This window comes from Sus scrofa, chromosome 8, assembly GCF_000003025.6.
Source record: "Sus scrofa isolate TJ Tabasco breed Duroc chromosome 8, Sscrofa11.1, whole genome shotgun sequence".
Lineage (NCBI taxonomy): Eukaryota > Metazoa > Chordata > Mammalia > Artiodactyla > Suidae > Sus > Sus scrofa.
Window position 1 is genome coordinate 137,138,358 of NC_010450.4, and position 22,127 is coordinate 137,160,484.

General features: G+C 39.4%; 1 protein-coding gene across 2 annotated transcripts in view; it reads right to left on the minus strand.

Annotated features, from left to right (window-relative positions):
- The window catches only part of C8H4orf22 (chromosome 8 C4orf22 homolog), a 528,133-nt gene that overhangs the window by 174,472 nt on the left and 331,534 nt on the right, over positions 1-22,127 (minus strand). The gene's annotated exons all lie outside the window — the stretch shown is intronic.

A 22,127-nucleotide genomic window follows, 5' to 3' on the forward strand; every position in this document is an offset into this window, starting at 1 on the left:
TCACTGAGAATGTTCTACTTTAATACCCGTGGACAAAGAGCTTACCTAAACCTAGTTCTTCAGCAAGAGAAACACACCTGTCCCCCACCCCCGGCAGGAGAGCAAACACCAGGGAACAGCAGCAGTCTTCCTACTCTTGGGGAGAGGAGGTTGTAGGAGACAGTCCTGAGGCACCGTGCAAAGGAAACACCTACGGTTCAGGGTGCAGCAGCCTAAAATACTTACATTAAAAAAGGGGGGGGGCAATCAATAGTGCCTAAGTATTCATCTCTGAGATGAGACAGAAAAACATTTTTTTTTTAAAGGACAATACAATTAAGGGAATTTAAAAGATAAAAGCAATAGAGGAGAATTTCAGAGACAAATTTGGATCTTTGATACGAATAATAAAAATGTCACCTGGTGATACTGATCAAAAAAGAGAGAGGGAGTTGCTATACACTTTGGTTGTGATGACTGTTGTACGTACACCTATAAATGTGGTAAAATTCATTAGGTATGAAAAAAAGAGAAAGAGAGAGAGCACGAGCACAATCAATTCCCGGCATGGGAAAAGGAACCTTACCTCAGACCATACAGACTCTAGAAAGATCATAAAAGCTGTATACAAAGTTTATGCAAATGAATCGGAAAGTCTGTGATGACATAACATTTTCCCAGAAAAGTGCATATCCTATGACACTGACATAAGGAGAAAATACTTTCACTGAATCCAGAAATAAAAGTCTTACCACAAAACTCTGGCTCAGATGGTTTCATCAAGTCTTACTTATCATTGAAGGAAGTAATACCATCAATACTGTAAAAACTCTTCTGGAATATTGAAAAAGAGAAAATACACCTGAACTTATTTTATGGGACTAATAGAATATTGATGGCAATATTATAAAATATTCTATATTTCAGATTGAAAAGAACACTTACAGGAAGAGAAAATTACAGGATGATTTCATGGATAAATATAGCTGCACATACTTATGTTCAAAATATTGACAAACCAATTATAATTCTATATAAAAGATTACTATGTCATTACCGGCTTAGGGTTATTAATACTAGAAAATCAACTGTTGTAATTCAACACATTAAGCAGGAAAAAGGGGTGAAAATAAAATTATTCTCTCAAAAAATACCCAGAACAAAGCATATGTAAATTGGTGATTAAAAAAAAAAAACTCAGCAAAATTAAGATTAGAAGAGAATATTTTTCATTGATGAAGAAGATCAACATCAAAAAGAAAACCTAAGCAAATCTCATGCCCAGTGGTAAGTCCTTCCCTCTGCGATCAGAACAAAATACAGATCTCAGCTCTCAGCACTTTCACTCAAACTGCTGTGGAACACCTCGCCAAGGAAACTTTCAAAATGGAAAAAGAAAGAAAAAAGCAACATACATGAGATTTATAAGGAAAAAATGGTTTATTTGTATATACTATGATTGTGTATATGCAAAATGTAAATAAGTGAGTTTAACCTTTTGGCTTAATAGAAAGTTAAGAGTCTAAAAAAATCAACCATATTTCTATTTATCAACCACAAAGAGTTAAGATTACATTTTCAAGTTACCATTTATCAAATACTTAGACATAAATCTAATAAAAACTAAGTCCTAAGTGAAAAATTAAGTCCTAAATGAATAGACAGAGATATCATATTCATGAGTTGAAAAGGCCATTTTTTTTACAGGCCCCCAATTTTCTCCACATTTTTTCATGAGTCAATAAAATTCAAAATTCCATCCAATGTTTGTGTGTGTGTGAAAACTGACAGAATGACTGTAACACAGTTATGGATGTGCAAAGGTCCAACAGCCAAGACAACCTGAAAGGATAACAACGTGGGAGAAGTTATTCTGCTTAATATCAAGGTGTGTTAGTGCAAGGACAGATCCATAGATCAGTTAAATAGAAACAAATTTAGAGAAACAGATCTGTGAAACACAATCATCTCATTTACAAGAAAGGTGCCTCTGAAGGGTAGAGAGGAAAAGGACAATTTTAATAAACTGTCCCAAATCCAAGGCATAATCCATACAGGGGGAAAAAAAAAAACCAAACTAATCTCCCTACCTCATTTAATATACAAGAATCCATTCTAGGTGATTGGTCAACATACATCCAAAAGGTAAAATATGAGAACATGGGAGAATATCTCATGTCATTAGGACAGGCAGACGTTTCTTAAACAAGGCAGGAAAAATGCACTAACCGGAAAAAAGAGGCTGATAAACTGGAGCATATTCACGGTGGGAGCCTCCTGTCATCAGACGCCATTCACACAGTGAAAAGACACACTACAAAGCAGAGATGACTCGTGCAAAGCATGTGTACTAGTTTCCTAAAGCTTCTCTAACGGACTACCAAAAACCGGGTGAATTAAAACAATAGGAAGGTATTCCCTCACGGTTCTGGCTCAAACGCAAATGATCCAGAGTCGAAATCAAATTGTCAGCAGGCTCTGGGGGAGAATGTGCTCCTTGCCTCTTCCAGCGTCTGAGGGCTGTACCGACCAGGCTCTGACTCCTTGTCACCTTACCGTCTATGTGTGTGTCAAATCTTCCTCTGCCTCCTCTTAAAAGGGTACAGAAGGTTGCATTTACACTCTATCCGGATACCAGGATCATCTCCCCACCCCAATATCTTTAATTTAATCACATCTGCAGAAACTTTATCCTATCAAGTAACATTTATAGGTTACTTTTATCTGGACCTGGTATATTTAGGGGGACAGATCTCTGAAGCAGCCTACCACTTTCCTCTGCACCGAAAGTAATAAAGGGAACCAAAGAGAGTCGCCAAGTGCTGAATAATTTTACTTACTCATCACCACCTTCATCATCATCTCCTAATCTTCAACTTTGCCATAAGTAAGGACTTCACACCTTTAAGGAAAGTCTCCACAAATCTGTCTGAATTATTTTAAAAATCTATTAGATTTCCTCTATTAAGAGTTCTCTTTTTTTCTTTTTTTTCTTTTTTTTTTTTTTGGCTTTTTGGCTTTTTGGGGCTGAACCCATGGCATATGGAAGTTCCCAGGCTAGTGGTCTAATCAGAGCTGTAGCTTCTGGCCAACACCACAATCACAGCAATGCAAGATCCAAGCCACATCTGCGACCTACACCACAGCTCAAGTCAATGCCAGATCCTTAACCCACTGAGCAAGGCCAGGTAGCAAACCCACATCTTCATGGATACTAGCTGAGTTCATTACCACTGAGCCACAATGGGAACTCCAAGATTTTTCTTATTAAAAATGTTGAAATGGCTTTTACCCCCCCAATCACAGATGAATTTCTTGAAGTTGTTCCTGCTATCCAACAGAGACTGGGTTTATAAGCAACATGAATTTATTTCTCATAAACAACAAATTTATTTCTCACAGTAACGGAGTCTGGGAAGTCCCAGATCAAGGTGCCGACAGATTCAGTGTCTGCTGAGAATCTTTTTTCTGGTTCACAGATGGCCGTCTTCTCGCTAAGTCCTCACACAGTGGAAGGGAGAAAGGAGCTCTGCCAGTCTTTTGACAAGGGTACTAATCTCTTTGAAGGGGCCTCTGTCCTCTGGACCTAATCATCTCGCCAAAGCCCTACCCCGCCTGGAAACACCAGCGCAGAGAGAATTAGGTTTCGACATATGAATTTGCGGGGGACACAAGCCTTCAGTCTATAGCAGACATGTAAATTCATATGTAGAAAACATAAAAGTAATTACATCGCAAATAGAACGCTTCATCGTTTCACTACAGAAGTAGTTGCAGACAATAGAAATTTAGGCTGAACTTAACACCAACCTGCTTATGTTTTACAAAAATACAGCATTTTCTTTTTAAAAGAAGATGTACTATTTAATAAAAAGAAGACAACTCAGATTAGAATGCCTGCACACCTTTATAATTTTTCAGTTCTTTGATTACAACTTTTAAAAACTTTAACATAATAAAAAAGGATTATTTTTTTCCTTTTAAACTAAATATACCTAATTCTTTTGTATTTCAAATTTTTATGCCAGAGTGAGTGCAAAGAGGTAAAACAGCAGGGAGAAGTATTAGAGCACATACATTTGCAAATAATTTTAGAAAGTCACCCATATATATGCTTATAACTAAAAAAATATTGTAATACAGAATATTTCATTGAATTGAATGTAAAGCAGAGGGTTTAGCATGTTTCAGCAATTCTCCTATATAAATAGAAGCTAAGGACATTATATTTAGTTTGCTTCCTGAAAAATTAATCCTATCCATACATATATCATCAGTACATTCAATATATTAAGTAATGATTGAAAATGCAGAGAGTGCTAAAATTCAAACCTGTCATCATGTGTATGAACTTAAGAGTATATATTTTGGATGAAAGGACTGGAACTCAACTGCTCTCCAAAAAACAACAAAATTTACAACCAAATACTGAGCAATCTTCAATCAAATGGACTGGAAATCTTCAAAAAGATATCCTATTCGAGAAGACAAAGAGGAGGCCATATCAAGAGGTAGGAGGGGTGGTTATGTGATACAAGCAACCCCATACCTCCTGGGTGGGAAGCCCCACAGACTGGAAAGTAACTGTATCACAGACACTCACCTATAGGAGTGAGAGTTCTGAGCCCCACATCAAACTCCCACGTGTGGGGATCTGGCACTAGGAGAAAGAACCCCTGAATCATCTGGCATTGAAGGCCAGTGGGGCTTGTGGACAGGAGCTCCATGGGACTGAGGGAAACGGAGACCCCATTCTTAAAAGGCGCACACAGACTTTCATGTGCACTGGGTCCCAGGGCAAAGCAAAGTCTCCATGGGAATCTGGGTCAAACCTGACTGCAATTCTTGGAAGATATCCTGGGAAAACAGGGGTGAATGTGGCTTTTTGTGGGGGAAGGGCATTGAAGGCAAAGCTCTCAATATTCAGCAGCCGCCTTTCTCTGGAGGTGGCACTTTTGGGAAAATCTGTCCCCACCCATCAGTGCTGAGAAGCCCCAGGGCAAACAACAACCCAGGTGGGATCACAGCTCCACCCCTCGGTAAACAGGCTACCTAAAGACCCCTCAGGCACACAGCCGCTTCTAATCCCATCCAGAGACAAAGCCCCACCCACCAGAGGGATAGGAATCAGCTCCACCTACCAGTGGGCAGGCACCAGTCCCACCCATCAGGAAGCCTACAGCAAGCCCCCATACCAACTTCAGCCACAAGGGGGGCAGACACCAGAAGTAAGAGAGGCTACAACTCTACCAGCTGTAAAAAGGTTACCACACCAAAAACCTATAAAAATGAAAAGACAGAGAACTATATATAACTCAGATGAGGGAGAAAGAAAAAACCCAGAAAATCAGCTAAGTGATCAGGAGATTCTTAGCCTCCAGGAAAAAGACTTTAGACTGTAGATGCTGAAGATGATGCAAGACATTGGAAATAAACTGGAGGCAGAGATGGATAACTTACAGGAAACACTGACCAAAGAGATACAAGATATAAAACTTCAACGAGGAGAGATGCAAAATACAATCACTGAACTAAAAAATTCACTAGAAGCAGTCAACAGCAGAATACAGGAGGCAGAAGAACAAATAAGTGAGGTGGACGACAGATTAGTGGAAATTATGGATGCAGAACAGAAAAGAGAAAAAAGATTGAAAACAAATGAGAGAACTCTGGGACAATGTGAAATGCACCAACATCTGTATTATAGGGGTGCCAGAAGGAGAAGAGAGAGAAGGGGACAGGAAAAATATTCCAAGAAATAATAGCCAAAAACTTCCCTAACATAGGAAAGGAACCACTCACTCAAATCCAGGAAGCACAAAGAGTACCATATAAAATAAACCCAAGGAGGAACACCCGAGACACATACTAATCAAACTGGCCAAAATTAACGACAAAGAGAAAATCTTGAAAGCAGCTAGGGAAAAGAAACAAGTAACATACAAGGGAACCCCAATAAGGTTATCAGGAGATTTTTCAGCAGAAACTCTGCAGGCCAGAAGGGAGTGGCATGCTATACTTAACACGATGAAAGGAAAAAACCTCCAAAAATGACTGCTTTACCCACCAAGGCTCTCATTCAGATTTGAAGGAGAAATCAAAAGCTTCACAGATAAGCAAAAGCTAAGAGAATTCAGCAACACTAAACCAGCTTTACAACAAATACTAAAGGAACGTCTATATACAGAAAAGAAAAGGCCGCAACTGGAAACAAAAATAACACAAATGACAAAGCTCCCTGGTAAAGGTATATATACATTAAGATACAAAAGCATCCACGCACAATTATGCCACCAAAATCAGAAGTAGTAAGGAGGGCACACAGGCAGGACACTGGAGATACACTTGCAAATAAGAAACCAACCACTTAAAACAATCTTGTGTATGTATATAGACTCATATCAAAACTTCAGAATAACGGCAAACCAAAAATCTACAATTGATACACAAACAAGAAAAATCAACTCAAATACAACACTAAAGATAGTTATCAAACCACAAGAGGAGAGAACAAGAGAAGAAGGGAAGAAAAAAGAGCAACAAAGACAAATCCAAAGCAATGAATAAAATGGCAATGAGAAAATACATATCAATAACTACCTTAAATGTTAATGGATTAAATGCCCCAACCAAAAGATATAGACTGGCTGAATGGATACAAAAACAAGACCCATATATATATTCTGTCTTCAAGAGACCTACTTCACACCTAGGGATACATACAATTGAAAGTGAGAGGATGGAAGAAAATATTCCATGCAAATGGTAATCAAAAAAAACCTGGAGTAGCAATACTCATATCAGACAAAATAGACTTTAAAATGAAGAATGTTTTAAGGGACAAGGAAGGTCACTACATAATGATCAAAGAGTCAATCCCAGAAGAAGATATAACAACTTTAAATATCTACACACCCAACACAGGTTCACCACAATATATAAGGCAGCTGCTAACAAACAACCTTAAAAGGACAAATCAACAATAACACAATAATAGTGTGGGACATTAACACTCACTTAACAGCTATGGACAGATCATCTAGACAGAAAATCAAAACGGAAACACAGGAACTGAATGAAGCATTAGACCAGATGGACTTAATAGATATTTATAGGACATTCCATCCAAAAGCAACAGAATACACATTCTTCTCAAGTGCACATGGAACATTCTCTAAGATCAATCACATCCTGGGATTTAAGTCCAACCTTGGCAACTTTAAGAAAATTGAAATCATATCAAGCATCTTTTCTGACCACAATGCTACATGACTGGAAATCAACAACAAGAAAAAAACTGCAAAAAACACAAACACGTGGAGACTAAACAACATGCTATAAACAACCAATGGATCACTGAAGAAATCAAAAAGGAAATTAAAAAATACCTAGAAGCAAATGACAACAAAGATATGACATTCCAAAACCTATGGGATGCAGCCAAAGCTCTCTAAGAGGAAAGTTTAGAGCAATACAAGCCCACCTCAGGATACAAGAAAAAGCTCAAATAAACAAGCTAACTTTACATCTAAAGCAGCTCAAGAGAGAACAGACAAGACCTAAAGTTAGTAGAAAGAAAGAAATCATAAAGATCAGAGCAGAAATCAATGAAATAGAAACAAAGAAAACCATAGAAAAGATCAATGAAATGAAAAGCTGGTTCTTTGAAAAGATCAACAAAATTGATAAACCCTTAGCCAGACTTATCAAGCAAAAAAGAGAGAGGACTCAAATCAATGAAATTAGAAATGAAAAAGGAGAAGTAACAACAGACATCACAGAAATACAAAGGATCATAAGAGACTAATATATGCAACTACATGCCAATAAAACAGAAAACCTAGAAGATATGGACAAATTCTTAGAAAAGTACAATCTTCCAAGACTAAACCAAGAGGAAACAGAAAAGATGAACAGACCAATCACAAGAACTGAAATTGAAACTGTGATTAAAAAACTTCCAACGAACAAAAGTCCAGGACCAGATGGCTTCGCAGACAAATTCTATCAAACATTTAGAGAAGAGCTAACACCCATCCTTCTGAAACTATTCCAAAAAAACTGCAGAGGAAGGGATACTCCCAAACTCATTCTATGAGGCCACCATCACCCTGATACCAAAACCAGACAAAGATACCACAAAAAAAGAAAACTACAGGCCAGTTTCACTGATCAACATCAATGCAAAAATCCTCAACAAAATCCTAGCAAACCGCATCCAACAATACATTAAAAGGATTGTCCACCATCATCAAGTAGGATTTATCCCAGGGATGCAAGGGTTCATCAATATCCGCAAATCCATCAGTGTGATACACCACATTCACAAACTGAAGAATAAAAACCATATGATCCTCTGAATAGATGCGGAAAAAGCCTTTGACAAAATCCAACACCCATTTCTGATAAAAAACACTTCAGAAAGTGAGCATAATGGGAACCTACCTCAACATGATAAAGGCCATATATGACAAACCCACAGCGAACATCATTCTCAATGGTGAAAAGCTGAAAGAATTCCCAATGAGATCAAGAATAAGACAAGGATGTCCGCTCTCACCACTACTCTTCAACATAGTTTTGGAAGTCCTAGCCACAGCAATCAGAGAAGTAAAAGAAAGAAAAGGAATTCAAATTGGAAAGGAAGAAGTAAAACTATCACTATTTGCAGATGACATGATACTAGACCTAGAGAATCATAAAGACTCTACCAGAAAACTGTTAGAGCTCATCCATGAATTTGGCAGAGTCTCAGGATACAAAATCAATACACAGAAATCGACAGCATTTCTATACACTAACAATGAAAGAGCAGAAAAGGAAATTAGGGAAGCAATCCCATTTACCATCACATCCAAAAGAATAAAATACCTAGGAGTAAACCTACCTAAAGGGACAAAAGGCCTGTACTCTGAAAACTATAAGACACTGATGAAAGAAATCAAAGATGACACAAATAGATGGAAAGACATACCATGCTCATGGATTGAATAAGAGTCATATTATCAAAGTGATTATACTACCTAAGGCAATCTACAGATTCAATGCAATCCCTATCAAATTACCAAGGACATTTTTTACAGAACTCAAACAAGATATTTTAAACTTTGTTTGAAAGCACCAAAGACCCACAATAGCCAAAGACATCCTGAAAAAGAAAAATGGAGCTGGAGGAATCAGGCTCCCGGACTTCAGACTAGACTACAAAGCAACAATTATCAAAACCGTATGGTACTGGCACAAAGACAGAAATATAGATCCGTGGAAAGGATACAAAGCCCAGAGTTAAACGCACGCACCTACAGCCAGCTAATCTATGACAAAGGAGGCGAGAATATACAATGCAGAAGGGACACCTTGATCAATAAGTGGTGCTGGGAAAACTGGACAGCCACATGGAAAAGAATGAAATTAGAACACTCCCTAACACCATACACAAAAATAAACTCCAAATGGATTAAAGACTTAGATATAAGACCAGACACTATCAAACTCCTAGAGGAAAACACAGGCCAAACCCTCTCTGACATAAACGACAGCAACATCTTCTCAGATCCACCTCTTAAGAGTAATGACAGTAAAAACAAAAACAAACAAATGGGACCTAATTAAACCTTAAAGTTTCTGAACAGCAAAGGAAACCCTAAACAAAATGAAAAGACAACCCACAGAATGGGAGAAAATATTTGCAAATGAGTCAACTGACAAGGGATTAATCTCCAAAATTTATAGACATCTTCTGCAGCTCCATACCAAACAAACAAACAATCCCATTAAAAAAATGGGCAGAAGATCTAAGCAGACAATTCTCCAAAGAAGACATACACATGGCCAAAAAACACATGAACAGATGTTCAACATCACTCATTTTTAGAGAAACGCAAATCAAAACCACGATGAGGTACCACCTTACACCAGCCAGAATGGCCATCATCAACAAGTCTACAAACAATAAGTGCTGGAGAGGGTGGGGAGAAAAAGGAACCCTATTGGTGGGATTGTAAATGAGTGCAACCACTGTGGAAAACAGTATGGAGATTTCTTAGAAAACTAAAAATAGAAGAACCATCTGATCCAGCAATCCCACTCCTGGGCATCTATCCAGAGAAAACCATGACTCGCAAAGACGCATGTACTCCAATGTTCATTGCAGCACTATTTTCAATAGCCAAGACATGAAAACAACCTAAATGTCCATCAACAGAGGAGTGGATCAAGAAGATGTGGTACATATATACAATGGAATATTACTCGGCCATTAAAAGGAATGAAATAATGGCATTTTTAGCAACCTGGATGGACCTAGAAATTATCATGCTAAGTGAAGTCAGTCAGACAATGAGACACCAACATCAAATGCAATCACTGACATGTGGAATCTGAAAAAAGGACACAATGAACTTCTATGCAGAACAGATACTGACTCACAGACTTTGAAAAACTTATGGTTTCCAAAGGAGACAGTTTGGGGGGTGGGGGGAAGCACTGGGGGTGTGGGATGGAAATCGTATAAAATTGGATTGTGATGATCATTGTACAACTATAAGTGTAATAAATTCATTGAGTAATAAAAATTAGAAGAGGAAAAAAAAAAGAAGAATATTTATTTTGGAGGTCCCATTGTGGCTCAGTGGTAACAAACCTGACCAATATCCATGAGGATGCAAGTTCATCTGTGGCCTCCCTCAGTGGGTCAAGGATCTGGCATTGCCATGAACTGTGGTGTAGGTCACAGAAGCGGCTCAAATCTGTCATTGCTGTAGCTGTGACGTGGGCCTGCAGCTGCAGCTCAGTTTCAAACCCTAGCCCGGGAACTTACACATGCTGTGGGTGCAGCCCCCCCAAAACAACAACAACAACAACAAAAGAATATATATTTCCTCTCCCATAAATCTCTCCCAAATTCCTTTGGCTGGAGTTAATTGCTGTACTCTTTCACAACCTTTAATTGTGCTCCCCCTAAATTCATGATGAAAGCCTAACCCTCGGAATGTGACTGCATTTGGAAACCGAGCTCTTAAAGCGGTAACTATGGTAAAGTGAGGTCTTACAGGTGGGTCCTCCTCTAGTATGACTGGTGTCCTTATGAGAAGGGGCAATTACGACACGGACAGACGCAGTGGGAAGAGCATGTGAAGACACCAGAAGAAGGCCACCTACAAGCCATGCTCGAGAATGGCCCTGGAGGAAATCGGCCCTGTTGGCACCTTGATCTTCGACTTCTAGCCTCCAGAACTGCAGGAAAGAAACTGCTGCTGTTTGAAGCCACCCAGGGTGTGGTTCTTTGTCATGGTGGCTCTGGCCAACTAACAGAGTACACGACTGTACCCTTCAGCTAAAGAGAATTGTACCTGGACCTGTTTTAGGCACTGGAGATCAAGGATTCACGCCTTTCCTCTTGTTCTACTTCCTCTTCCTGTCTTGTCTTTGTCTTCTTGCCCTGCCTCCCCTTCTACTCCTTCCTCATGCTGTCTCTCTCAGCCCTTGTTTACGTGTCAGGAGGGCTTTGTTTGTTTGTTTTTGCTTTTTAAAAAATGTTTATGGCTGCAGCATATGGAAGTTCCTGGGCCAGGGATGGAATCCCAGCCACAGCTGTGACCTACACCACAACTGGAGCATCAACGGATCCTTAACCCACTGCCCCAAGAAGGGGATCAACACGTGCCTCCATCGTCATCTGAGCTGCTGCAGTTGGATTTTTTTTTTTCTTTTTACAGTCCCACCTGCAGTATATGAAAGTTCCCAGGCTATGGGTCGAATCAGAGCCACAGCCACAGCAACACTGGATCTGAGCCTCATCTGTGAGCTATGCTGCAGCTTGCAGCAGGCTGGATCCTTAACCCACTGTGCGAGGCCAGGGATCGAATCCTCTTGGACACTATATTGGGTTCTTAACCTGCTGAGCCACAATGGGAACTCCAGGGATTCTCAACCCACTGTGCCACAGCGGGACCTCCTGTCAGGAATGTTTTTGAAAAATAAAAATTTGTGAGCAGAAACTCTGATATTCAGAGAAGGCAGGGGAGAAAAAAATAATGTAAATACTTTAGGGAAAATGAAAGTAAAAACATGAACCTTAAATTGTTAATGAATAAATTTTAAAAGATAAAATAATTGGAAAGAGAGTTCTCTCCCTTTTGAACAAAGTACCCCCCTTTGTTCAGTTTTCTCTACGTGGAAGGCATGCTCCTTGACAGACTCTGTGTTTGGGAACCGATCACGCCACCCGGAATCCAGGCTTTCCTCCTCCTCGCCCCTCCATCCTCAGGCCTCTGTTATAAGTTAGCAAGTCAAGGGTGAAGCAAACCGCTGCAACTCTGAACACAGCATTAACCGGCAACATTCTTTACGATTTTGTCTTAAACAACAGTTTAAGCGGAGCCTCCCATAATCCAAAGCACGTTTTGTTTCTGATATCTTCACAATATGATCAAACCACGATATTGCAGAAGTAGCTTCCGCATGGGCTGCAGCTTTCAACGTGACTTAACCACAAAGCCTGTCCTGTAAATAACATTACTGGCTCCAAGTCCATAAGATAATGAAAGAAAGAACACAACTAACGACCACCGTGTTTTCTTATCTGATAGATGGGTGTACTTTCACTGGAGTTGAAAAATTATGGCTGAGTTCCAAGACCATAAAGCCACAGGTGGATTCCTATTACACGATATTTATGATTCTTCGTCACAGATTTCACTGTGACCGTTCACGTGATGCTCTTGGTCATGGCGTTATCCCACATGCAGACCCAGCAATTATGAGAAAGGATGTGACACACTGCACAGTCTAACGATGACTTGAAAACTAAGTGGAGCCCCCTCCCCTTTAAGTATACAAAGCCCTCAACGAGCATCTAGACATGTCAAGCATATGATGAATATTTTAAAGGAACAGCCTGTACATTTTTTAAATACTACTATTTTCAAAGGTAATTCCATAAGGGTGGCAGAGAGACTATTCATTATAAATCATTTATACAGTTTAAATGATTCGTCATGTATTTGCATAGCTTATTCATACAATATTAGAAATTTTCCATTAAAAACAAGTATTGCCATCATCATATTTCACAATATATTTTATAGTATAAGCGAGAGTTTAAAAGGAAAGATCTATCACCCTACGTTTTATTTTAGTAATTGCTAAGATTTACTCATTGCTTATCAAGTGCCAGGTACTGTGACGGTGCTTTCTTTTTTGATCCTCACGACAGCCCTATAAGATGAGATTCTATGTTTCTACATTATATAACAGGAAACCAAAACGAGTAGCTTGAACCTTCTTTCTGTGGTACAGTGAAGGCGCAAAACCAGGCTGCGGACTCCAGAGCCCTGTCTGTGCCTCGTACTCAGCGTTACATTCCAGGCACGACACACAATGCGCCGTTATTACTCATGATCCCCAACTAGTCAACACATGCTCTGAAATAAAGGGATGAGTGTTCTTTATGTAATGACATGTAAATAGAGCTGTAGCATATACGCCTGCATAAATGTTTCCTATTATTAAACAGAGCATGTGAAGTGGTTAAAGAGACCAAAACTCATACTCTACCAAGAAAGAGAAAGTTAAGAGACTTATTAAATAGGAAGCAGCATGGTGTTAACACTGCTGTATTGTGTATTTGGGCAGAAGTGTACTTTCAATATTGGGCCGCCAAATTTTGTCACAAAGAAAGGAAGAACCCCACCCACTGTTGTAGCATGGCAAAAAAAATATACAACCTGAACATGCAGGCAAATGATCAGAATTATCCTGCCAAGAGGGCAAACCCAGTCTCAGGCCCATAAGCATATGGAGGCAGAACACACTGATGAGAAGATGGTCTTAGGAATAACAAATAAAGTCATTGCATTAAAATGAGTTTGAGCAAATTCATGAACTGTATTGGTGATAAACACCTAAAGCCAAAAAAGGGGAGTTCCCATCATGGCTCAGCAGAAACAAATCTGACTAGCATCCATGAGGACTCAGGTTCGATCCTTGGCCTTGATCAGTTGGTTGAGGATCCAGCATTGCCATGAGATGTGGTGTAGGTCGCAGATGTGGCTTGGATCCTGCACTGCTGTGGCTGTGGTGTAGGCCAGCAGCTGTAGCTCTGATTCAACCCCTAGCCTGGGAACCACGGGTGTGGCCCTAAAAAGCAAAAATAAATTAAGTAAATAAATAAATAAATAAAAAACCTCAAAAAAGTGATACTCCACTGTAAATGAGAATGTAGAAAATACCACGATACTGTTTATCATTCAACAACAATACACTGAAATACTACTAAGTGTCCAAAAAGATCACCATAACGTTTCCATGAAATTTACAATCTAGCAGGGAAGACGCACACTTTCTAAGAGAGTGAAAAGAGGTGAGGATGACGAAATCAGCAGACTAAATCATACGTGATTGTTTAAGCTACTTCAATAGAAAAAGGAATTTTCTCACCCCAAAAGCATGAGAAGTCGCTCAGGGGTTAAGCGAGGCCATGAAAGCTACCATTTCCATTCTCAGCAGGCTGCTTCTCCATGTGAAGAAGGAATTGGGGCTACAGGGTAAAGGTGGGGATACTAACTAGAGAGCTGTTGATGTAATCTACCTAACTTGACAGTGGCTTAAAAAAGAGAACCACTGAGTAAGTGAAGGCAGGACCGGGTGACAGTCCGTAACAGATGAAAGAGAAGAGGTGGGTATAAAAGACGACTCCCTAGAACTTGGACTAGACAATGCCTGGTGATGTGATTTACCTAGTGAGGGAACATGGGACAGTCCGTGAGTTCATGGGGACATATGCGATTTCAAGCATCCATTAAGACATCCAGGTAGAGATTTTACTTCGTTGGGTCCATAAATCAGGAAATCATAAAAGACGTTTGATCTGAAAATGTAAGTATCTAAGTTATTAGCGTATAACGTGAATACAGGTACGAACACCTTCCCGGGAGGAAACAGTGAGGAGAGAAAGAAGCCCAGGAGTGAGAGCTCTATGAATTTTACCATTTCAAGTTGGGTATCACAGAAATTGGCAAAAGAGACTGAGAAGGAACAAGAAAATCAAGTAAGTACTACAAATATCAGTAGACAAAGGAAAATGCTCATTAAGTAAAACTAGCATGTGGAATGCTACCAAGACATTATAAATGATTAGAATGTAAATAACACAAAAAGAAACCATAGCCAGGCTTATTCTTATTGTCCATGGCTGCTCACAAGATCTTCAGGAAAAAAGAAGTCAAAATTTGCTCCAGAACCTACTATATAACTATTTTCTATATAACAATAGTCTCATAAAGAAGATTGACAAGCTGGACTACATTCCTAGTAGGAGCATTGGTTCATTGAGACACCGTTTAAGAAATGTTAAGTCAAGCTATTGAGTGAGAAATCATGTTTACAATCCATATAATAGACCGAAGGTGCAAATACAAAGCATGTAAAGAACATGCAAATCAACAAGCAGAAGACAAACCAATAAAAAATTCACAACTGCCTCCACAGCCTCGCCAGAGAGATATCCAAGTAGCCAGAAAACGCATGAAACAACTGTCAGCTCAATCAGAAACCCAGGAAACGCACCACAATGTGCTACCTCTACAAACTCATCAGATTCTAAAAAGATGTCTACAACCCCAAGTTTTGATGAGGCTGCAGAACAAAAGGGAGTCTCAGACACTTCTGGAGGGCATATGGAGTGTCACAACCACTACGGACGAGGGTTAATATTTTCTACTAAATGTGGACTAAAAACAGCCTATGGTCCAGCAATTCTACTGCTATTTCATACACACACAAACATATACACACGCATGTATGTATATATATGTATATTTCCTATAGAAATGTATGCACAGCTTCATAGCGGCACTGTAACTAGAAACCACTCTAATGCCTGGTGTTTGCTTCCTCTGTCTTTTATTGATCCTAAACTTTCCACCCAGTTTTAAATCATATTTCATAAAAATTATTTCATCTCTCATATATATCACATCAAATTCACTGAAATTAAGGGGTTTCCCCCATCCATATCAGAAATAATTTTAATTAGGTAGAAGCTGAGTCAGAGTGGAACGGGCATCTGTTCAGTAACATGCACATACAAACAAAATCATCACTGGTTGGCTAATAGCTGCCACTTGCTATCCCAATACAAACTACACGCTGGAACCTGTGGAAATCTGGAAAGTATCATTATAAGAAAGAAGCAAGGAGATGCGGAAAAAGAGAAAGAGCAAGATCATGAGAGGCATCAATCTCTGCTTGGGATACTGATTTTTAAGACATCCAGACAAGTGCCAGTCAAATCCCAGCAACTCTAGTCAGTGCGATAAATTTTTATCCTTCCATGCAGGTGATAAATGTGTGCCTACTAACTGATGGGTACTAAAGGCTAGCTCCCCTACTCCACTGAGACTTCCACTGAGTAGATGAGAAAGCCCTCAGCTAGCAACTGCTTAGCCATGAAAGCACACCACTGTGTGGCTGAGTGGTTAAGTACCAACAGTCTTGGCACCCTCGTTTGTTTTTTTTTTCAAGTGACTGTTCCTTGTCAAAATAATTTGATTAGAAGTGAAATCACAGACTCTGTTGAGAACTCTTGCCTTGGCAATGTATGTATGAAGGCTGCTTTAGGGAAACAGAGCTGGATACACGGGGTATTGGCCGAAGATACACTGGATGTCATGGCCTCTGGAGTCAAAGAGTGAACAGACACATCTGTAAACCAGTTGGGCTCCAAACAGAAGGTTGCCATTTGTTTGCTCACTGATTAATTTAATTGAGGCTTTTGAGTTCCACAATGCCCTTCCTAAAAAAGCTAACAGAGTATAGAAAGCTTGGACGTAAGAACACTTCTCTTCTTTGTCCACCTAGCCATTCTGTCCTTTTTCTTCCCACCTTTGCAAAATGTGTTCAGAAACACTGGCCATATTGAGTACCTTGAAATTCATTAAATTTAATGCTGTTTTGTTTTTACAAAGCAGTAATGAGACCACCAAATGAGTCTGTATTTCTTATGATTATAATTGTTATCTAGAAATATGTTCAGCGTGAAGGCTGTTGAATGTGCTAACTTGGGAAGCTCACTCTTGTGTAATAGAGATATTAACAATATTTGCTTTCCAGGGCACTTTACAATTTTCAGAGTTTTCTCCAGTTTTCATTTGGAGCCTACACCAGATTCAACTAATCTGCACAACAAAATGACTTATAGATAAAACAATTCCAACTTATAGATGGTCCCGACATGAAAAGGTTTGTTCCAAAATAGATATTTTAAGCAACAAACTTAGGTAGAACCCTGCATTGTAGTCAAAATACCTTTTTCTCCAGTTTCAATTTTTATCTTAAACTTAAAGAATAGTACTGTTGATGTGCCAAAATGCATTCTTTAGATCTTAATTATATAACCAATTTATTAGGATAAAATAAGCATCATCTTAGTATCACTCTATTATTCAGTTTGTTAATTGCATATCTTCGGTGTTGTTTTTGGTTCCTCTTACTCTATGTGTAAGAGCTCTTCCACTCAAAAACAGCAACCCAAGTCCCTAGAGCTGGAAAGAAATTATTTTGTGTAACATCTACTTATATTCTATTCACAAATGTCATTAATCGTTGATTTGAGATATTTCTGCCAATTATTTCCATCAACTTATTTCTGAGTCCACCTTAGACTTCAGTGTCTGTAGTTGATGTGATAATTGTTATGCCCTTTTATTTAAAACAGAATTCGACTATATTTAGTAAAATTAAAATGAAGCTACTATTTACATTTATTGAAGATTTAAAGAGATGTAGAGTAAGTTTCTTTGTAAATTTCTTAGTTATGCACTCTGTTTAAGTCACATTTTAAAGTTTCTTCCATACTTGATATATTCTGAAACTTTTCTTAGTGAAATCTTAAAGAGCATTTTAGGCACAACATACATGTATAAACAACTTTATTCTTATTGGATGTATTATATCCAATTTTTATTCTTATTGGATGTATTACATCTTTTGCTCCCACAATAAATATGTGCTCCCATTTGAATTTTGAGATCATTACTCATTTATATTTACAGTCTCAAAAATTAAAATGTGGCTTAATGTAAAATAAGTGCTTTATTTATTTATTTATTTATTTATTTATTGTTTTTTAGGGCCACACCAACAGCATATGGAAGTTCCCAGGCTAGGGGTGGAATGGGAGCTGCAGCTGATGGCCTACGTCACAGCCGCAGTAATCTGAGCTGAGTCTGTGACCTACCCCACAGCTCACAGCAATGCCAGACCCCCGTTCCCCTAATGAGGGCAGGGATCAAACCTCAATTCTCGTGTAGACCAGTAGGATCCCCTTCTGCTGTGCCACAACAGGAGTCCCCTCTTTATATTTAGATATACTTTAAAAAGATATGGAACCTGTTTCAGTGGAAATGTTGTCTAGTAAATCAAACTCTACCAGTTCTATTTTGAGATGATTACAATTATACTATAACAATGGAGGATAGGTTACCTAAATTATGAAACAAAGACAGTCAGATATCCAGCTCCCCCATGGAAAGTTATAAGCATCAGATTCTATCTGGGAAGATTCCCGTGGTCTCTCTGACATACACCAGGGGTGATTTCTCTCTTCCTGTATCTTTCTCTGCTTCTCCATCTCAGTAAACTTAAAACTCTCTTCCACCTGCTTCAGATAAACTAAAATTGTCCTATAAATAGAGATTTCTTCCAAAGCCAAATTAAATAGAAAGCAGAAAGAAGAAGCAGAGAACATTAAATTTCCTTTAGGCTCCCTGCCTAATTCTTCTTGGGCTCAGAGCCCAATTTCCATTGAGCCCATTCTGGTCTCTTTAAAGCCATGGATACGAAGGCCAGTAGTTATGAAGATGATTGCTCAGTCTTACCCAGCTTGTCATGCTCACGACCATTTCCTAGTTTCTAGTTTGTTTCTCTTACTTGTGCACACAAGCTTTGAATGGGCTTGACTAGGTTACTTTTCATAGGTTCACTGAAAATGCACTACCAGTAAGACTATACACTCTACTTTTCTATCTTCGCTGAATAGAAGTCTGTGAAGACAGCTGACTGGTCCAATACTGGATTATTTTCTCTATAGAATTAATTATTGTTTGACTATGAATGTACTTTTAACCACTAGTTACTGGAAGAAGTAGTTACTAGTTACTAGTAGTAGTAACTACTACTAGTAACTAGTAACTGAGGAGCTGACCCATCTCTGCTCCTGAAGGAAGTCAAGTCAACCTGTTTAATATCAGCCTATAAATTTGGGGGACAACAAAATTGTAGCACTATAAATGCTAAATAGATGTTTCACTCAGAGAAATTGCTATGGTGTCTTTCTAGGAAAACCAAGTGCAAAAATGTTACTTCCCCTAGGATAACAGCATATATTTTCAAATTAAATCTTTTCACAAATTAAGTAAGCTTACTTCTCAAATCACTCATTTTTAATAGATTCTCATAAAGCCCAATTCTGTGCCCAACTCTTCATATGTAGTATCTAATAATATTTTTAAAGCCACTACTTATTAATAACTTACTATGTCAAGAAACTGTATCGAGAACTTAGCATGTTTCATTTCTTTTAATTTTTGGAACACTTTCTAAAGTGATACATGTAATTGTAAATAAAAGTAATTAGTTTTGCCAAGTTTAAACAAAAAAAAAGTGGAAGGTGGCTCTTTATCTGAGGAGTGAACTGGCTTTGAGAGATTATTTTCCTAAGCACAGAAATCTAATGAGCTGTTGAAGCAATACTCAAGCAAAGGTCCTTTTTGTCTTCTGTGAGAGTCCCAGTTTTTTACGTTCAGGAAAGCTCCATGTCCTAAAATCCTGTACCTTGGTTCTTTATACCATGACTGTCTCAACCCAGACAGGATTAATGGCTAGAAGATTCTAGAAAACTGGGGCAGAATTTGAATTCCTTGAGAAATATTTTAACTCAAGACATGTATCAGGCAAATGAAAACACATTCCAGAAGGATGTTCTGACCAGCAGTCCTCAAAACCATCAAGTCTTTTTAAAAACAGAGAAGTGGAGTTCCCGTCGTGGCTCAGTGGTTAGCAAACCCAACTGGCATCCATGAAGATGTGGGTTCGATCCCTGGCCCCGCTGAGTGGGTTAAGGTTCTGGTGTTGCCATGAGCTGTGTTGTAGGTCGCAGATGTGGCTCAGATCTGGCATTGCTGTGGCTCTGGCGTAGGCTGGCAGCTGTAGCTCTGATTTGACTCCTGGCCTGGGATCCTCCATGTGTGGCCCTGAAGGGACAAGAGCCAAAAAAAGAAGAAGAAAAAAAAAACAACAACACAGAGATGCCAGGAGGAGCCTAAGGAAACATGATGACTACATGTCATGTGATCCTAGATGGGATCCTGGAAAAGAAAGAGGACTTTAGGTAAAAACTAAGGAAGTCTGTATAAAGTAGGTACTTCAGTCGATAGTAATAAGTCAACATTGGTTCATTAATTCTGACAGATGTTTCATACTGATGGAAGACATTAACAATAGTGTAAACTCAGTGTGGGGTTTATGGGAACCTCCGGTATTATCTTCACGAATTTTCTGTAAATCTAAATCTATTCCAAAATAAAAAGTTTACTTAAAAAGTTAAAAAAAATGCTGCCCTATAATTCATTTTTACAAAATGAGACCTATAAACACAATTCTCTAACTGCATGCAGGGAGTTCCCATTGTGGCCCAGCGGGTTAAGAACCTGACATGGTGTCTGTGAGAATGAGAGTTCCACGGCCTCACTCGGCTGGTTAAGGATCTGTTGTTACTGCAAGCTGCGGCGTAGGCGGAGGCCGCAGAAATGGTTCGGATCTGGTGTGGCCGTGGCTGTGGTGCGGGCCGGCAGCTGCAGCTCCGATTCGACCCCTGGCCCAGGTGAATGCAAACGTCTGAAGACTTACCGGAAACACGTAAAGGCCATTTTATTTGGTGCATCACTTCCATGTATAACACGCCAAGCTGCCCCTTAATCAAGGTTTGCTTCCTATTCTGCTTTAGGTCTGTCGGTCGTTTCAGACATATTATTTTTATACAACCTATGTCATTAGCTTCATACTTATCATCAGGGCATAAGCTTTCACAAACTCCTCAACTCATCTCCCTCTGTTTCTTTGTGTGTAAAGTGCAGTAACAATTGATAACTCACAAGACTGCAGCTGGGATGAAATGAGATAATGACATAAAGACCAGTGGAAGATCTTCATATATGTTAGCTCTTAAAAAATGTTGCTAAACTATTCAAAAATTATTATTATTATTATTTTTTAGGGCCACACCTGCGGCATACGGAGGTTCCAAGGTAGGAGTCACACTGGAGCTGCAGCTGCCGGCCTGCACCACAGCCACAGCAACACCAGATCCGAGCTATGTCTGTGACCTATGCCACAGCCCATGGTTAAGGATCACCAGGTCCTTAACCCACTGAGTGAGGCCAGGGACCCAACCCATATCCTCATGGATCCTACTCAGGTTTGTTACCGCTGAGCCACGACGGGAACTCCCAAACATTATTTTTGAATTTAGGACATCAAATTTTGCTTCCCTGCTTGTAACCGTCTAAAAACTTTCTGAGGGTGTGTGCAGCAGATTAGAAATAGCCCCTTGCGATTCCACGGCCAGACGGGCTAAGGCACATGGCGTCCTTGTGAATCGCCAGGCGTGAATGTGGGGGAGTCGCAGCACAGTGAGGTGCAGCCACCGTTTCTCAAGCTTTGCTGGCTCACCACGTCGGGGTTGTGCCTTCCCCGTGACTCAATGCCACCTGCACTCAGCGTTGGCTTAGACGCTTCGTAGGTTTAGGATCTTTATTCCAAGCCAGTTTTTATCTGTCCTTTTCCTTTTTCGTAAGCCAGATGAATCTTTGGCTTTGTCTTGGTTGAAGCCAAGAATCAACTGGAAACTCCTCTTTTGGTCGCGTGAGCCTTCGTTCAGAATGCTTGTATTCATCTCTCAGAAATTTTTTTTAATCCCTCAGGAATATTCTCTGCCAGCTCCCCATTTAGTGGAGCAGCACTGGCGCACTTTTTCTGCAGTGATCTGCATCTGAGATGATTTGGATTCTTTTCAGTCGTGGCCCTTGCTTCCTCAAGTGGAGGAGAGATTTGAGGCATATCCTTATTTTTATAGTAAGGTGATCAAATTC